Source organism: Mustela erminea, chromosome 12 (genome assembly GCF_009829155.1).
Source record: "Mustela erminea isolate mMusErm1 chromosome 12, mMusErm1.Pri, whole genome shotgun sequence".
In the NCBI taxonomy this organism is placed as follows: Eukaryota; Metazoa; Chordata; class Mammalia; order Carnivora; family Mustelidae; genus Mustela; species Mustela erminea.
This window is the reverse complement of record NC_045625.1, coordinates 28,468,553-28,488,736: the sequence shown is the minus strand read 5'-3', so window position 1 is coordinate 28,488,736 and position 20,184 is coordinate 28,468,553.

The window sequence follows — 20,184 nt, the reverse complement described above, 5'->3', positions numbered from 1 at the left end:
TGAAGACAAGTGTTCCTAAATCTAGCATTTTGATCACCTTTGCTCCAGTGTTACAACTGAAGTAAAGTCTATTGAAATGTACCATGAAGCTTTGAGTGAGGCCCTCCCTGGGACAATGTGGTCTTCAATTTCAAGAATGTATTGGTCAAAGATGTTCATCATGGTTATATGACTGGTGACAGCAAAAATGACCCACCAGTGAAAGCAGCTGGCTTCACAGCTCAAGTGATTACCCTGAACCATCCAAGCCAAATCAGTGCTAGATACGCACCTATACTGTACTGTCACAGCTCACTCTGCCTGCAAGCTTGCTGAGCTCAAGGAGGTGACTGTTATTTTGGAAAAAAGCTGGAATGGCCCCAAGTTCTTGAAATCTGGTGATGTTGCCATCACTAATACGATTCCTGGCAAGCCTATGTATGTTGAGAGCTTCTCTGACTATCTTGTTCCAGAATGTTTTGCTGTTAGTGACAGGAGACAGACGGTTGCTCTGGGTGTCACCAAAGCAGTAGATAAGAATGCAGCTGGAGCTGGCAAGATCATCAGGTCTGCCCAGAAAGCTCAGAAGCCTAAATGAATATTATCTCCAATACCTGCCATCCCAGTCTTAATCAGTAGTGGAAGAACAGTGTCAGAACTGTTTGTGTCAATTGGCCATTTAATTTTAATAGTAAATGACTGGTTAATGATAAAAACGCATTGTAAGGAGAATATTCTGTGGACCATTTGGGCTTTTTTGTGCATATGTGGCAATTTTAAGTTAGTAGTTCTATAATCAGTACTTTTTTATGTACTTTCAAGTTTTTATTTAAATTTCAGTTACTTAACATATATTATAATATTAGTTTCAGAAATAGAATTTACTGATTCATTTCCTCTATACAACATGCAGAGCTCATCACAAGTATCCTTCTTAATACCCATCACCCATTTAACCCTTCCACCCACCCAACACCCCTCTAGCAACCCTCAGTTTGTTCTCTAGAGTTAAGAGTTTGTTTTATGGTTTGCCTCCCTCTCTCTTTTCCCCCCCCCCATGTTCATCTGTTTCATTTCTTTTTTTTTTTTAATATTTTTATTTATTTATTTGAGAGAGAGAGAGAGTGAGAGAGAGAGCATGAGCGGGGAGAAGGTCAGAGGGAGAAGAGGACTCCCCATGAATCTGTTTCATTTCTTAAATTTCACATACAAGTGAAATCATTTTGGTGAAATTGTTTCCAAAAATACTGATTTTAGTACTTTTTAATGGAAACAACTTGACCAAAAATCTGTCACAGGATTTTGAGACCCATTAAAACAAGTTCAATGAGAAAAAAAGAATATTGAACTTCATATTTGTCTTCAGCTAATGACTAATATTTTATCACTTATGGAAAAAAATCTCATTCTGTGAAAACATTAAAAAATAAGCTAATATATGCCCCAATCATAGTTTTATGAACATATCTGTCACTCTTCCCTTTTGTGATTCCTCTGTTCTTTCCCAACTGGACTCCAGGCTATGCCCCCAAATCTATGTGTTCTATTTTATAGTCTGCTTGCTCTATTTTCTCTACCCAGAACAATTTCTCTTTCATCTTTTCCTAATGTATGCATTCCCATTCTTTCTTTAAGAATCAGTTCAAATAACACCTATTCTAAAAAAAAAAAAACTCCCCAGTAAAAATTTTCTTTTCTGTCCTCTCCATAACACTCTTTTTCTCTTAACTACATTCATTTATTAATCCATCTATCCATTTTTTTTTCAATGAACATATATTGAATGCTTACTATGTGTTAGTTCTAAGGATAAGATACATTGGTAAACAAGCAGACATGGTTCCCAGGTTGAAAACACAGTAACAGAAGAACATGTAAATATGAGTGTATTTTCTTCCTAAATATATAAATTAACAGATAGATAATGGATTCATATAAATGTTTATAGATATATAACTAGGATATATAATTTTTTACCTAGGGTCTGAGTTATTGGATTTCCTATATTAGAATTATTATTATTATTCTATGAACACCATATAAAACAATAAAGCATTTTTTTTTCTAAAATGACTGTGACATAGGAGTTAAACACATCTTACCACAGAAGTTATAAAACAGAAATTAAAGATAACTTGTAAGAGCTGTTTACAATTATCACAAAGCAAAATACAAAAAGACAAATGTTTCTAACTGGTTTACCTGGAATGAGTCACTCGTGTTTTCTGCACATTTTAAAAGTTTGCTAATAGATGTACAGAATCACACTGGTATATGCACACAGTGCCCATTTTTATCTTGAATTTTCATATGATAATTTTAAATAGTAAATAGTAAAGTTAAAGTGAAACTTAGAGGTTTCTTAACATTCTGAAAAACAATGTATTAACCACTAAAAAATGTTAGCCACTAAAGGAAAATGTAATTAACTATTACAGATGATTAATTAAAAATAGTAAGACAATTATGGGGGGTAGGGAGGAAAAAATGAAACAAGATATGACTGGGGAGGGAAATAAATCATAAGAGACTCTTAATCTCAGGAAACTGAGGATTGCTGAGGGCTGGGGAGGTAGGGTAGGGTGGCTGGGTTATGGACATTGGGGAGGGTATGTGTTATGGTGAGTGCTGTGAATTGTGTAAGACTGATGATTCACAGACCTGTACCCCTGAAGTAAATAAAACATTACATGTTAATTTAAAAAAAAATGAGACAATTATGGTGCAAAGGTTCCTATGTATGTCTTTTCTTTGAATCCACTACAGTAATACTGAAACCAAAATAATAACAAAGAAAGAAACTGTCTCATCTCATGTCTCTATCTCCAGTGCTTATAATAATGTCATGATAATGTACATAACACTCCAGATGGTGTTTTCTGAACTGACCTGAATTTTACAAGGACTAATGCAACCGAGATAACCTAGCCATCAAGCATTAGAGCTGGAATTCTAACTCCATTTCTTTTTTTTGAGAGAGAGAGTGGGAGCAAAAGAGAAAGTACAAGCAGGGGTGGGGGTGGGGAGGAGCATAAGAAGATGGAGAAGCAGACTACCTGCTGAGTTGGGAACCTCAAGCAGGGTTCCATCCCAGGACACTGAGATGATGACCTGAGCTGAAGGCAGATTTGTAACTTACTGAGCCACCCAGGTGGCTGATTGAGCTCAAGATATTTCCAATGTGAATTTATTTATTGGTCTAACAAAAAAGAAAGGCAATTAAAGTGACTTTTTTAGCAAGAAGCTGCCCACACTGTGAGCATACAGTGTGATCAATGTTTTAGTGATTTGATCCCTAACGGTGGAAATATCAGGTGCCAATAATGTTTCCATTTTCTTGGAGGGTCATAGCCATCTCAAAATTCCAGAGAAAGTAGAAACTTATCGAAATGGCCGACTGCTTGAAACTTTCTTTCCTGACAGAAACCCCTGGTGATTACATAACTCTAAGTCTACAAAAAACATAAAGGACAAAATAGCTTTTCTCTTCTTTTTACCAAAGATGATCCTTTTAAAAAAGATAAGCCTCACATTTCATTATAAAATAAGAAAATGAAAATCAAAACTGGAAATCTCGTTTCATCCTATCATTCATGGAAATACCATTCTACCAATATAAATACAAAAATTTGCCACTGGAATTTTTAGGACATTAGTCAAAATTCTCAAAGACGAATAGAAAAAATGTCCATGAGGGTACAGTGAATTGCTAACAAAAATAATCTATATTCTAAGTTAATATATATTTTCAAATTTAATATTAATTCCTTGTAAACTATAATCCAATACACATTATTGAACTTTATTTCTTTTGGAATGCTAAACGATGATAGAGTGAAAACAGCAACACCTCTGTTAGAAGGAATTAGAGAGACTAAGTTTGAAATACACCAATACTATCACTCTAGACAAACTGCTTGCCTTTCTGAGCTCCAATTTCTTTATCCATAAAATAAGGGTAAATTTTATACAAAAAGCATTTATTACAAGATCGAGACATAGCAAATGCACTCAGATGTGTGTTAATGCCTAAATAAAATATCTGAGCTTCTGCAAAATCCTGGAAACATGCAGACTTGTATTTACAAATGCCTACAGTAATGTTTCTCAGGATGTGGTCTGTAGACTCTTAATGAGTCTCTGAAACAAGGGAGTTCATGAAATTAAACTATCTTCATAATAATACTAAGGCATGGTTTTCCTTTTCTACTCTTTTTCTCTCATACATGTACAAAAGAGACTTCCAAAGGTTACATGATATGTGGCATTATCACTATGGAAACTAATGGAATGTTTATTTGTATATTATTATATTTTAAATATTTATCAGATTTAACTAATATGATAAACATATATATATGTTTATATAGATAGATAGATTTATAGATATATACAGATAGATAGATTACCCAGACATACAATAAATCATGTATTCCTCAATAATTTGTAAGTGTCCTGAGATCAAAATTTGAGAAATGCTGGCCTGGAGATACTAAGTGCCAGAGTACTTTTTTAAGATTTTATTTATTTGACAGAGGCACAGCAAGAGAGGGAACACAAGCAGAGGGAGTGGGAAAGGAAAAGCAGGCTTCCCACTGAGCAGGGAGCCCAATGCAGGGTTTGATCCCAGAACCCTGGGATCACGACCTAAGTCCTATCATCTCACTTAATGACTGAGACACCCAGGCACCTCTGAGTTCCACAGTATTTTAGACCATAAGTATCTCAGAAAAAGAAAATGCTAGAATATTTTAATATCCCTACCCTCAAAGTTTGAAAACAAACATTTCAAGGTGGATCAGCCAGTTAAGTACCTGACTCTTGGTTTCAGCTCAGGTCATGATCTCAGAATCCTAAGAGCCAGCCACCACAGGCTCCATGTTCAGCACAGAATCTGCTTGAGATTTTCTCCTTCTGGCTTCCCCTCCTGCTCTGGCCCTCTCCCTGCTCATACTATCACTCTCTCTCAAATAAATAACTAAAATCTTTAAAAAAAAAGAAAGAGAAAAAGAAAAAAAAAAAGAAAAAGGAAAACAAACATTTTGAAAAGACTAAGCCTGGCTACTTAAAAAGTTTCCTAGAAAGCATTATTATGTTGAACCAGCACAGCCTAAATCTGTACCTCAGTCTTACTTTTATAGAAAGTGACTGTTTTCAGTAGATCCAGAGCTTAACAGTGTTTATCAGACAAATGTACCTATGCAGAAATGTTGATAAAACAAAATAAATCAAAATGTCAATTCTTATGTAAACTATGATGTCCACCCTTGTCAATGAGCTATGCCATTTATCTAAGGAGTTCCTTTCTCTACTTTCAGAACCTGAAAGATGATCTTAGCCATTCTATTCATTCAAAATCCATAGGGTTAAGAGCAAAGGATCTGAGATATATTATGTTGTATTTCAATTAACACATGGTAAAACTTTTGGAAATATCATTGACTCAGGGAAAGATATATGACATGACCTAATAATAGTCATGTTATCTAAATTAAACTTATCTCTCTCGATATAAAAGTTGACACTGCATAGTATAAATAAGCAACAACAACAAAAAAGACAAAAACAACAACAAACAAAACAACAACAACAAAACAAAAAAGAACCCCACATTTTATTGAAAGAATATGAAATAATTTACAGCATCTATGGAAAACCTGGGGAAAAAATACTCACATAAATATAAAATCCAAAAGGGAAGTTATGTTGCCAAAAATACAGTCGGTATCATGAGCTCAACCATAGGGTTAAGTTACTATTGTCACAGAAGAATGGATTCGGCCTCTGATAATGTTAACTTTCTTCTCCCTTGTGAATAATTCCTAAGATACCCCTGCTCTTTTGTGTCCTTCACTCCAAACAGAAATTCCAAGTGGAAGTTTCAGACTAATCAAGTTTAATTTATATATCCATGCCCCCTTTGGATATTTGGCTCTATTGATTTAATCTGTTCTCAATCAACATAATGCAACCCTTCCTCAAACAACAGATGTTGGAATCCTCCACATTCCTAAAGACCTCACCCAAAATCTCCTTAGGCTACTACACCAATCAGTTCCAAACCAAGATCTCCAGGTAAAATAAATAGTTCAGGCATCCTTTTGCTTCTATATCCCATAACATATATAGACACACACACACACACACACACACACACACACACACACATTTCACCACCACCAAAGTCCTCTATTTAAAAAAGAAGCAAAAGAATAGGAAACGATACAAAATCAGTTAAAATACATACATGTATGATTCCCCGAAGAAAAAACAGTAAATAGAGGCCACAGTATTCATTTCTACAACTAGCTACATGGTTATAATTTGTATTTTAAATTTCTTTTATTTTTTAAACCCAACTCTGTGAATGGTCTCTTTTTGGAATATAAAAAGCTGTTCATATTTAATGTATACAGGTTGCTGACTTTGGAGGTACGTATACATCCATGAAACCATAACCACAATCTATGCCATAAACACACCTATCACCTCCAAAAGTTTCTTTCTTTGTTAGCATTCCAAGTTTCCTTTCCATTCAACCAACATTAGTTTTAAAGTTTTTGACCAAACAGTATGCTTTAATTTCCTATTGTTGATATAACTATTTGCTTAAAACAACGCAAGTTAATATTATTTTATAGTTTTGAAACACATCTTACGGTAATAAAATCAAGGTATTGGCAGGGCTGCATTTCTTCTGTAAGCTTTAGGGAAAAAACTATTTCTGGTTTTCTGTCTTCTAGAGGACTCTTGATTCCATGGGTTATGTTCCTTTTCTCCAACATTGAAGCTAGGTGTATAAAATCTTCAAATCTCTCTTACTCTCCTATCTCCCTCTTAAATCAAAAACATTTGATTATCTTGGGACCACATAGGCATTCCTTACCTTAACAGCATCTGCAATGTACTTTCTGGAGGTAACATAATTATGTTACAATTTAAAAATTATGTTACAATTATGTTACAGAAGTCTCCCTTGGCCCACTATAAAGCCCAGTCACACAATTTGATATATAGAGGTAACATCTCTAATTTATTAGAAACTTTTTCTGTATCCTTTGGTAGAATTAAAATCAATAGACTCCAGAAAGTAAGGATTAGAAACTTATAAGTGATTGGATATGATGGTAACAGAAGTCATCCAAGACTTCTAACCTCATGGTTCCCAGACCTGAGTACTTTGGCAAAGGAAGAAATTAACCATATATGAACAGATGAATAAGAGCATATACCTTAATACCGATACTACCCTAATCACTTTATTCTTGTAAACTTCTGTAAGGCATAGATAAGTTATAGGATAAGCAAGTCTTTGCAGTGGGTATATCCATGTCGTTGATTCTATACATATATCTGTCTCGGCCAAAATAGATTTTTCTTTTCAAATCAAGACACTGATCAAGCCAAGGGATGGCAAATAAAACAGCCTGTCATAGGGCTGTTTTTCTCCACTGACTATACCTTTGCTTTTTCACCCTTAATAAGAGAATCCAAATTTTATCTAAAAGCTAAAAGCTTTCTTTGTCCCTCATCCAGGTGAAAGCACATGGCTAAGCTCTGATCAGGGATACAAAAATAAAAGTACTGTGAAAGATTTCCACAACATGGCTTAGCTGATATTTGGGTCCTTTTGTACTGCAGCTTTCCCTCACTCCTGTCCCTTGGCATGCAAAATTGATGCCTAGAGCTCTAGTAACAATGCTTTGCCATGAGCTGAACATGAAAGTGGAAGGAACTTTAATAAGACAGTGATACAGAAAAATAAAAGGGAAATAGCTTATTCATGAAAATGAAGCTCCTGTAACAGTCATGGTCTGCATAGCTCAAGGTGTCTTCATTAGAAAAATATAATTCCAATTTTTTTATATTACTGTCTTTTATTTTTTCCTCTTATATGTAGCAATTTCTGTTTTAACCTACTCAGAGATCACTGATATTTATACAAATAGATGTTCTTATCATCTAACAAGAACCACCTTCAGAGTGGGACATCTAATGAATATGTATATAAAACACTTATTTTACCACTTTTGTGAGATCCAGCCATTTACTTCTTTTTGAAACATCTTTATCACTAATTCTTCAACTTTCTTCCTCCCAAATCTCTGATCATCAGCCCAAAAAACTGCTGACTCTCCTTGAATCCCTGAAGATTCTTATTTCAAGCCATCTCATCTTCCAAGCAGAGGCAATGCTATTTCCTGATTAAAGATTTTTTCACAATAAAAGAACTTCTCTGTATATGTTTAGGATAATTCTGAATGAGGATCTAATGGCATAGCAGTGAACTTTTGGCTGTTACAACCAATAAAGTCATTTGTAAATCAGCCTCTCATTTTCCAACTTGTTCAATTATTTATAAGTCATCCACATGAATCCTTAAGTGTGAGTTGAGGACAGAGAAGAAGTGAAACCAAAGTGCTGGGGATAGTAAGATTTTTACCCGCAAATAATTTAAGCTTTCAGAACATCTTTGGGTCTAGTGTCATAAAAAGTATATTAACTCGACAAAAAGAGTGCTGTAGGGCACAACTGCCTGAAGGCTAAATGGACAGATACCACCTAGCTGGTAATGCACAGCTTGGTAGGAGGCATGTTCACTTGTCCATGGTCAGATGTTCAAACTTCATGAGGGCTTAGCAACAGATAAAAAGCCTTTTTTTTTTTTAAGATTTTATTCATTTATTTGAGAAAGAGAGAGGGAGAGAAAGCAAACACAAGCAGAGGGCACAGCAGAGGAAGAGGGAGAGGCAGGCTCTTGTGAGCAGAGAGCCTGCTGTGAGACTCCCTCCCAGGACCCTGGGATCATGACCAGAGACTAAGACAGATGCTTAATCAACTGAGTCACATGGGTGTCCCTAAATGGCCTTTCTTAAAAGGAGAATCACTACTTATTAAAGAGGGAATGACTTTAATGGAAGGAAGGAAGGAAGGAAGGAAGGAATGAAGAAAAGAAGGGAGGGAGGGAGGAAGGGGAATGGAGTGGGCAAGAGCAAGGGAGGGAAGAAAGAGAGGAAGGGAGGAAGGGAGGGAAAGACGGAGGATGGGAGGGAAGAAGGAAGAACAAAGGGAAAGAACTGAGGCCTTTACAGTGATTCTCTTATTAGGTTTTGCCATAGTCTAAATAAACCACTCCTTTCTGCTACAGGAATTGTGTGCATCAGTGGATCTGCTGAGTCATAAAGCTGAATATCAGATTGCTCAAACTGAAACCTAACTGCTAGGTAAAGGATTTAAATGGAAAAAACTTTCAGTGACAACTAAATGAACTGGGGTAGCATACTCAAAAGTAATTTGAATTCATCAATTTTTTTTCATTTTTAATTTGTTTTACAGAGGTATAATAGGCAATGCACTGTTATATTAGCTTTGTGTATATAACACAAATTGATATTTGCATATACTGTAAATGATCCAAACAGTAGGTCTAGTTAACATACCTTACCATACATAGTTGCACATTTTTTTTCTGTGATGAGAACTTTTAAGATTTACTCCTAACAAGTTTCAAATATGTGATACAGTATTTTTTTAAATTGTATTTTATATAATTTGTTTTCAGAGTTCCAAAATTCAACTATAGTTGTCATGCCGTACATCGCATCCCTATTACACCCAAATTTTTATTAAACTCACTAGGTATTTTAACTCATTCTTAGTAAGACTGGTTCTATGATGCATTTATCTATACCTTTGAAAGGGATACCCCGGTATACTGCAAATCACTGGACTTGTAGAAAGTTTAGCAAGGAAGAAAATCTGTATTTTCATTGACTTTGTCACATATTCTTGGATAGAACTTTTCTTTAATAAAGAGAACTTCTTTTTCCTGTCTTCCAAGATTTTTTTAAAACTAGTTGGTGGCTTAAGATTCAGAAGTAACTTACTGAGCTGCTGTACCTGCCAGGTGAAGGCAGAAAGCTTTTTATGTTTGCTGTTTACTGGTTTGGGGGGAAAAAGTTATCTCTGGATCAATAACAGCATAACAGATGCCAGGGGCTGTATTGATTTGCTTTAGTAAGGAAAGCACATTTGGGATAGTAGTTGCAATTGGAAAACCACCTAATTAAGTTCATGATAAAGCTGAGTAATTCTTAAGGACAAATTTATCTTTTGTCTCAGCCAAACTGAAGAGTTAAATGGTAATGTAATAGGGATTGTCACTTCTGAAATTTGCTAGTTTCATGATGTGTGATTCCCACAGCAATGTAGTGTTGTTTCTTACTCAATACTGACACACAGAATTATTCCAGAAACTTCCATTTGGTCTTTCTTAAAGTCATTAGTTTCCATAACAACAAGAAGTATGAGGATGTTGTTAGTTAAGATGTATCCTTACTATTTACTCATGAATGGAAGGCATTTTAATGGACAGAATCCACTGGCCCTAATGCATGATTGACAAGTTTAAAAACTATTCTTTTACCCATCATAAGCCTCTTCCACATATCCTGGTGTGTTTCAGTGACAAACTTGTACCAAAACCATTATTATCTTGGAACAAGTTTATTACTCAGAGTTCAATTAAAATAGCGTGCGTGTGCGCACGCACGCATGCACACACATACACACATTACTACAAGGATTACAAGATTACAGACTCTAATAAGGAATTTACAAATATATATGAATAAGAGAGTACGTGGGGATGTGCAGGTTGCAATCTACCATAGCAACTATCTAAAATTCCCCAAATTTTATATGTTCCTTTATGGTGTACATTGTTACTTGGATAAAGAGATACAGATCACTTTAGGGCATGATAAGAGGGAGAATCAGAGCATCTATGATTTGATTATATTATGGTTCCTTAGGTGAACCCAGTCTCCCTTTATTTACAAATGCCTAGAATTAGTAACTACTGAAAGTTTGAAACTTGCTATTTTGATGATTCAATAATCAGACTCACTGCAACTGAAAATATTTCTTGGCCTTTTTTGATTATGAATTCCAAGTAGCACCTTATCTGTTTATCTCCTTTATTCCTAAGGACACTGTAAACAATTGTAATGAAGAAAGATCTGCTAGGGTTAGACTGTTTTGTTTAACATGTTTATCATTTGGTGTAACCAAACCCATATTCATATGGCCTCTGAACAAGTAGAAATTAAGTGCCTCTACTTTCCATCTGGCACGCTGCTATTCTCTCACCCTCACTGAAATCAGAGGTCCTTTCTCAACTATAGAATCTTACATCAGAAGGCAAAACTACAGAACAGAGACATTCAAACATTTTTCAAAAATGCTGTTCTCTCATTAACTGGGCTGCAAAAAGTTAACATAGCAGGCCTGAGACTGCCTTCCTTAGAAAGACCTACATAGGGGCGCCTGGGTGGCTCAGTGGGTTAAGCCACTGCCTTCGGCTCAGGTCATGATCTCAGGGTCCGGGGATTGAGTCCCGCATCGGGCTCTCTGCTCGGCAGGGAGCCTGCTTCCCTCTCTCTCTCTCTCTCTGCCTGCCTCTCCATCTACTTGTGATTTCTCTCTGTCAAATAAATAAATAAAATCTTAAAAAAAAAAAAAAAAAGAAAAAAAGAAAGACCTACATGTACGGTTGGAATTTGGTTAGATTCCAGGACTTGGATTTTAGAAGGGCTTTCACAATTCCTAGTACTGATAAAAATGCCTCACTCTGCCTAGATGGTTTGTATAAATGATATGGTTTATGCTGAACACCTGCTTTACTTCTGAAGTCTGAAATGTTGGGATTTGCTAAGAAGAGGGTGCCTATATGACCAGGTCCCAATAAAAACATTGAGCAGTGACTTTCTAATGAGCTTCCCTGATGGACAACCTTTCTCCATGCTGTCATAACACCTTGCTAAAGGAATTAAACATGCCCTATGGGCCTCCACCAAGATAAGATTCTTGGAAACTTGAGGTTGGTTTCCTCTGGACTTTCCTCCCATGCACATTTTCCCTATGCTGATTTTTTTTTTTAATCCCTTCTCTCTAATAAATCATAGCCATGAGTACAACTGAACGTCATGAATCCTGCGAGTCCTCACAGTGAATCACTGAATCTGGGAATGATATTGGGCATTCCCTACACACCAATACATTTCTTCAGACTTTGTTAGAGGAATTGTTTATGGAGTTCTCTAGGATGAGAGAGGCAAATAGGTGAGTTACATATTTAAAGTCCATACATCATTTCTATTTCCCTAACTCACTGGAGTCACTTCCCAATATAAAATAAAGAAAATTCTGGTACCTCAACTTTACTTGCCACTTCATCCAATATTCAACCAGTAAGTGCACAAAAATTACAATAACTCATTGCTTGAGTAGGCGAAACTAATTCAGAAATTCTGATAAATGTACTTCCATTAACAAAACCAGCTTGATTCAAAATGTTATTCTTCTCTTCTTAGTCAAGCACCATCAAAATCTATCCCCACACAAGTTCTAAATATATGTTACATACATAAATTTTAAAAATCTTCCAGATACTTTTTATGTATTCTTTTATGTTTTAGAATTGCTCCTCCACTCCCAACATGTCTGAATTTAATTCTAGATACAGTTACAGAGATAAAGAAGAATAAATATAATGCCACAACAAGAGGAGAATTTACCTTATCTACCTTATTATTCCCTACATTCAGGACATTACAATTTTTTAATAGAGAGAAAAATCAGTCTCATAACTTACTTCCACTTGCAACATCAGAGTGCAAGAGATGAATCTTGGATAGAAATAGAAAGTTTGAAGCATTCATTTGGTGCCTCAGTTTATTAATTGTCTGAACTGTTTTGTTTTGTTTTGTTTTGTTTTAGTGTGTGTGTGTGTGTGTCAGTCTGTCTGTTTTTGCTTTTTAAGCTATCCAACTCCAATTTTTGTGGCTATCTCACTCTGATACTCCTTTTGCTTGTCGTAATATTGTATGGAATTGGCAATTCTCTCTCTAACCACTTTTTTTTTTTCTTAAGATTTTATTTATTTGACAGAGATCACAAGTAGACAGAGAGGCAGGCAGAGAGAGATAGAGGAAAGCAGGCTCCCTGCTGAGCAGAGAGCCCAATGCAGGGCTCGATCCCAGACCCTGGGATCATGACCTAAGCCGAAGGGCAGAGGCTTTAACCCACTGAGCCACCAATGTGCCCTAACCACTTATTTTTATTGGGAAATTATTTCCAAATAAATACATAGATGATTATTTGGATATTCCTCTATCATGTATTATGTATCCTTTTATTTACTCTGATTATTAAATTTGTGCTACCTGTAGCTTCAAATATGCGAGATAACCAAAGCACTCAAATTCCTTCATTCTGGGTGTCATTATCTATTGCAAACTTCTGGATGTCCGTAATAACTGTCTGAAATGGAATTTTTTAGAAAGCTATGGAATGGCTCACAGAAACAAGAAAGTGCTAGAAAATTCATCTAAGAAAACACAAAAATCAAGAAAGAATATGCAGACAAATGAATTCATGAATTTCATGAATTCCAAGAACATAACTCAGGAACAACTTGATTCTATGACTCCACCACTGGAGAGTAAGAATGGCATACTTACTGAAACATCACTATTACCAGCAGAAGAATGAATTTTAAGGTATTTGTCTATTGTTGCACTGATTTATCAAAATTTGGGAGGTGGAATCAAATTGATCAAGCTTAGGTTACCTGACCACATGCATGTTGTTTCTGGTCTTTTTAGCTTTGGCAATAGAATGTTCTAGGATGTAGAAGATCCCTGCACTGGGAGAGACTCATACTGTGATGGAGTCCCAAAACATACTGCCCATCATGTGAATTCTATTCCTACTTGCAGTTTATAAGCTGTACTTCTTTCAACCCTAGTAACTTAAATAACTAACTTCCTATGGTTTTAGGTTGTATCGCACTTTAGAAACAGAATATTAAAGGGTATTAAAATATCTATACTTAGTTAATATAGTGTAAAAGTGCATCAGATTTGCATTATTGGTTTTAGCTTAACGACAAAATACTTCCCATGGCACACAGATTATTTGAGGGTACTTCTTTGAATAAAAAATGGAAAGTGATACAAATAAAAAGAACTGCAGCAAGCTATTAAAATCAGAAAAATATATTATCAGAAATAGTCCATAAGGCATACATTCAATGATGGTGTCCTCACCAATACTTCTTTTCTGTGAGAAAAGGATTTCTATTAATTAGGCTTTATTCTCTAACAATTTTCATATAGATAGATAGATATAGATATAAAATTTCTTTCTGTTTTCATTGGAAAGCAGGTTTATGATACAAATTGATTCCTTTTTTAGCTATGCCTAACATTTGTATCACTACTACATCTACTACTAGTTGATATGCCCTCAGGCATAGTATGCCATGTTCAGTTCTAAAGGCTATGCATGCAATATTGCATGTTTTCCCTGCCTCTCTAATATCCTGTGAGTTCCTGACTATGATTTCCCACACTAATGGGATTAATGAACAAGACAATGACCTTTCTTTATCTAAGAATACAAATGAAAAGACTTTTGGATGTACGATAGCTGGGTTTTGGTCAGTATTTTTGATAGAAATATGATCAATTAGGTATTCTTTTTCAAATGTTTATTTTCTTACTTATAGACTACTTTGTAAAGACCACTCTGTGGTCTTTACCATTGAATCATTCTTAGTGAGTCTCTAGAGAGCTTTCTCTGAGACCATACTTGCTGCATTTGCATAACATTCTCAGCTTGATGCAGAAAAACAATATTCCCAAATTCTGATGCTCAATAGGGTATATTACTTGAGAATTAAGCTGGATTTTAAGCAGTTTGGGCATGAAGTTTTTAGTCTTCTTTTCAAAAAATTATTTGTACCACCTTGCAATTCCTGGATATTACACTGAGTTGTATAATATACTCCAATCTGTAACAGCTGCTCCTTACATACTGCTGCACAAATCAGTCAGACTTCAAGCTTATGTGATATTTCTGGAAAGGTACTGTTTTCCCACCACTTTCTTTCCTTTGATTACCAGCACAGTAATATATCAAGACATCTGCTTAAAAGTTACTGTTCTGGGTTAGCCTTACACTACTGGTAAAATATTTATTTCTTCTGCAGGAAACAGAAAATAAACTGTGAGAAAACTTCCAATTTTCCTGATACCCAGTTACCAAATTTACTTGTAATCCAGTTTGTCAGTTTCCAACTTTAAAACCTAAAGTGGTGGGGGCACCTAGGTGGCTCAGTGGGTTAAGGCCTCTGCCTTCGGCTCAGGTCATGATCCCGGAGTCCTGGGATCGAGCCCCGAGTTGGGCTCTCTGCTCAGCAGGGAGCCTGCTTCCCCTGCTCTCTCTCTCTCTGCCTGCCTCTCTGCCTACTTGTGATCTCTGCCAAATAAATAAAAAAAATCTTAAAAAACCCCAAAACCTAAAATGGTTGCTTTATTTTAAGCCTACTATGTTTTCATTTACTCTTTTGCTTATTGTATACTTTTGAAAAATATTATTTATGGTTTTCTAGACACTATCTTTTCCTTAGGTCACCTTTGAGAATTTTTTTCCTAGATTACATTTTTTTCCTTCTTAATCAGAATTATGTTCAAATTTATCTTTCTGACAAATATTATTTGAGGGCCTTCTTTGAACTATAGATTCTCATAAGTGCTAGAGGTCACACTGGTCAGCAATATACAAAGAATTGGAATCTGGATTCACATTATATAAGTCACCTAGCCAGTGAAAGAAGATGAATAAAGCCTGAGGCACCATGAAGTAGTGGTGAAAGTGAATAGTTTCTAGACAGCACGTTCAAGAACCAGCATGACAAATCACAGGAACTAAGGAACTGAACTTCTATTAGGAAAAACAAAATATAACAAAGCAAAAATGATAATTCTTTGCTCCCAGGTTGGCTTCAGATATTCTGCAGTGCTTTGCACATTCAAAGGACAAATGTGGGAAATAATTAACACTTAAGGCAAGATTTTGAGTTGTTTTGATTTCCTGCATGACTCATAATCCAAGAACTTCTGAGAAACGTAAAATTAAATGGATTCATAATGTTGTGTTGAATTACCTTTCACAATCCATAAAATGAACAATTTCAAAAAGTCCTAAGATACATAGATTCTTAAAATACTCTTACATGCCATGGTTCGGTAATCTTTGGGAACCTTCCCAGTTGCTAAGAAGAGACCATAAATGTAATAATAAAAACCTAAGAATTGCTACACAGGAGCAGAAATGAGAGATGAAGGACTGAAAGAGCAATTAGTTCCTTTAATAACCTAAACAGCTGGGTTTGAAATTTTCATAGCAAAGCAAATAAAAAAACATGGACATTGTAAATCATTTTTTAAATTAGAATAAAAAATAAATTCTGAATATGCATAATCTTTCTGTTGAAGACTATAATAACAGCAACTGTACTAGTCAGTTATTTTTATTCATGATTTTCAGGCAGGGCTACATAACATTTCAATATGAATTAAAAGTGCTAAGGGAGATACGGTTTTATGTCATAATATATTCCATAATATAACAAAACAAGTAAAATTAGGTTCCACTACGATCTTTTATAGCTTACCAAATTCTTTCACCAAATTTGTTCTCATTAGATTTTACAAACAAAACCATGTTTTTTGGTAGAGCAAATTACTGTTCCCATTTACCTGACACTCAGATATTAAATAACTGTGTTAATATGAAAAAAAAAAACCACATGTCTCATCCTCCAATTCAGAACCTTTCACTCGTCCTTCTTATTTCCATAATTTCTTTTTTTTATATAACAAAAACAAATTTTAAGGAAAAAAATAAGTGGAAAAGTTTTTTACACTACATGTCTTCGATCTATTTAAGTAATATGCTTTTTTTTTTAACAGTTTCATCTTTCATAGTTAGTGCTACATGTTTCTCTGTAGGCTTTTGAATCAGAGAGGATCTAATCTGGTTAAGTAAATATTCTTTGCCTTGGCAATGGCAGTATGAAGTTAGCAGGATTAACAGATAGAAAAGTAACTTTTAGACAAATCTATTAAGCCATCTCAGAAACCAGGACCCAATGTTCCAAAGACAGCATTGAAGAAATATTTTTGAGCAAGTAAATATCCTGATGATACCCTCAATCCATGACATATAATGTCATTTGTGTAAGCAGGATTATCATTGGTATTCCCAAAGACAATATTTGTCTAATGTCTCCATTCAAGGTCTTAAACACCATGTAATATTCTCTTTTAGAGGACAGAGGAGAGAAATGTTTTGTGTTTAGGATTAGAAAAGATAAATTTGAATTGGAACTTTCATGATGCAAATATTGATTAAATATAAGGAAACATGGTAAAGTACTTAAACTCTAAGAATGCTCTTTCTCAGTCTCACAGCTTGCTCTTTCTATGAAGTGGCTTTCTCTTTAGTCATTGTACACTTTTCTACATGGTTACTATGGGCTCTTTAGTTTCACAAATGCGGCTACCTATCTGAGAGAAGATTATTTTTCCTAGTTCCTGGTTTAAAATCTTGGGAAAGGATTCTAAAAGACCTGGGTTGGTCTAAGGACCACATAGAAGCAAGTGAGTATGGATAGAGGGAAGGAGCAGTATTCTTAGCGGAACTTAGGGTTAAATCTCTGAGACAAGCACTTAGAAACAAAATGGCAGGATCTTATAATAGAGACTTCTTTACATTCTCAGAGAGAAAAAAATGTTTTAGAGCAGCAGGGTAAATTCAGGATTTTCTGAAAAAGCTAACATAGAAAACAAAAGGAAGAATATTTACAATGAAGAACTGATAATAAACGTTTGTAAGTAATAACGACCATTAATTTCACATCATTAGTAAAATTCATATAAGAAAAAATATATTCTTAATATTGAGTTAATAATTATAAATGTTTTCATTTTATGCTAACATAGAATTTATTGCATGATTTTAAAAGTAACCAGTAATGTGATATATTTCTGGAAGTCATATTCCCATTTATCAGAGCTCCTGAGAATATCTGAAATATGTGGTCATTACTGAGTCATGCTGAATTTAATCAACATCACATGTTATACATAAAGTCTACAGAAAATATGTAGGATGAACAAACATAACTAGAAATTCCTGCAATGTTTCTGTATTCAGAATTCATTTGCTGGTAGGTAAACATCTGTTATCTAGAATAGACTAGACTATTCTAGTCTACTACACTAGACTAGACTAGTTGTCTAGTAGACTAGAATAGACTAGACTATCTAGAATATATTTTGTGACTTTTTTTCAATCCAAAGATGCCTAAAATTTCATTTGATTGTGCTAATCTACAACCCTATTAATAAAGAGAAGTATCCATTTTACTGGATAAACACAGAACATGATTTAAGTTTAGTTCAAAACATTTTTTAACTTATTCAACATAATTATTATCTCCTTGCCATTTTGGGGTAAATAATAAAACCTTGTTATTGTGCCTGGTTGTCTGCCATGCCCCCTACATGATTGTGGATCATCATTTTCTGATTCTAACAGAGAGGAAACTTCATTTTGCTTATTGGAGGTCAATATAGTGTTTCTTTTAATTCTCCTTCAGAATTTCTGCGTTCACTCTCTTTACATATCTTCTTGTAGTAGGTCTTCTTGCTTAGATTCCTCTTCCAATGCTAATTTAAATAATAATGACACAGAAACATAGACAATAAATAGTAACACCTATCTAAAAATTTAGTATTTATTGAAAAGTATGGGGTTGAGGTTAAGTAAATAGCAATATTTTTCATCCCTTCCTTCCTACCTTCTTTTCTTCTTTAAGAATTATTTAAAATATTACTCCAGTACTTTCATTTCATAAGTCAGAATGAAGTAGGCAGTTTGTAAAAATCAAGCTTGATTTCCACGAGGAATATATGTTATCCACATACTTCATTACTTTAAATGAATATGTCACTACATATTTCTATACTTCTTAAAAATAACAGATTAAAAGTGGTTCTGGATACAGAGTTGGTCCTTCTAAAGAACTTATTAAAACAATGGATAATCTATCAGAAATATGGCAGGTGATACATTTTGATGAAAGTAAAAGGAATGCTTTGGTGACTTTTCCTAGGATCTTCAATTTGAAATGAAAAAGAATAGGTAATTTTTGCTAAGCTCCTGGAATATACAGCTTATCAAAGATGTAGACAGGATGAACGCAATCTTTAATTCTTGGTTTCTTTGGAAAAATCTCTTGTCCCTCTTAGAAGACAAATTGAGTTTCCTTTACCAAGAGTCTTGGCTACAACACAATCTGTATTGCATCTGCCTAATATGATTATAATCCTCTAGGTACATCACATTTCTGCAGATATGCTTTGGTTAAGTCTTTCAGATTAATCATTCTTTCTTTCCTGCATTCTGTTTTTGCTGGGAAAGACTTCTAGATGTCAGTACAGAATAATATCTTCCATTATATTTGAGACATGAGAAAAAGAAAACAAATTTTTTGTAGAATTAAGAACAAAAGCATACCAAGTACTAAGCTACTTCTCTGTCTACAGTTTATAAATGGCATCATAGTAAGTTATGTACAAACTGAGTGTTTTGGAGGGGAGGGGAGTGGGAGGTTGGGTGAGGCCAGTGGTGGGTATTAAAGAAGGCATGAATTGCATGGAGCACTGGTTATGGTGCATAAACAATGAATTTTGGATCACTGAAAAAGTAAAATAAGATTTAAAAAAATATTAAGTTATGTACTTTGGCATTTATAACTAATGGACAGAACAGATGGTAAAGGCTTATTTAAAATTAAAAGAGAAAATATTTATTTAAAAGAATTGCACTGCCAAGATGCAATTTATTCTGAGTAGGGGGGTAGGCATGTCCTCAATGAAGCTTGGTCTTAACTAGAATGAGATAATATACTACAAATTGATAGACCCTCACTTAAGTGGATTTTCATTACAAAATTCACAGTGATGGAAAAAGATTCTCCACTGTATTTGCCATGTATTACCCTGAAATGTTAGGTACAGCATTTTAAACTCAATTATTGTTTTCAGTTTTCAAGAAACAAGCCATATAAGAGACTGATGACTAGATATTAATTATTGGATTTATGTTTGAAAGAAAAGACAGCCTGATTTCATTTGAAGTCTGCAGGGATAAGATATTCAACTTGATATTCCTCAGTGGGAAAAAGAAAAGGAAAAGAAGGAAAAGGAAAAGGGAAAGAGAAAGAAAAGAGAAAGAGAAAGAGTATAAAAGAAAGAGCCTAGACAGTAAGTCAAGTGATTGGGTAAACAG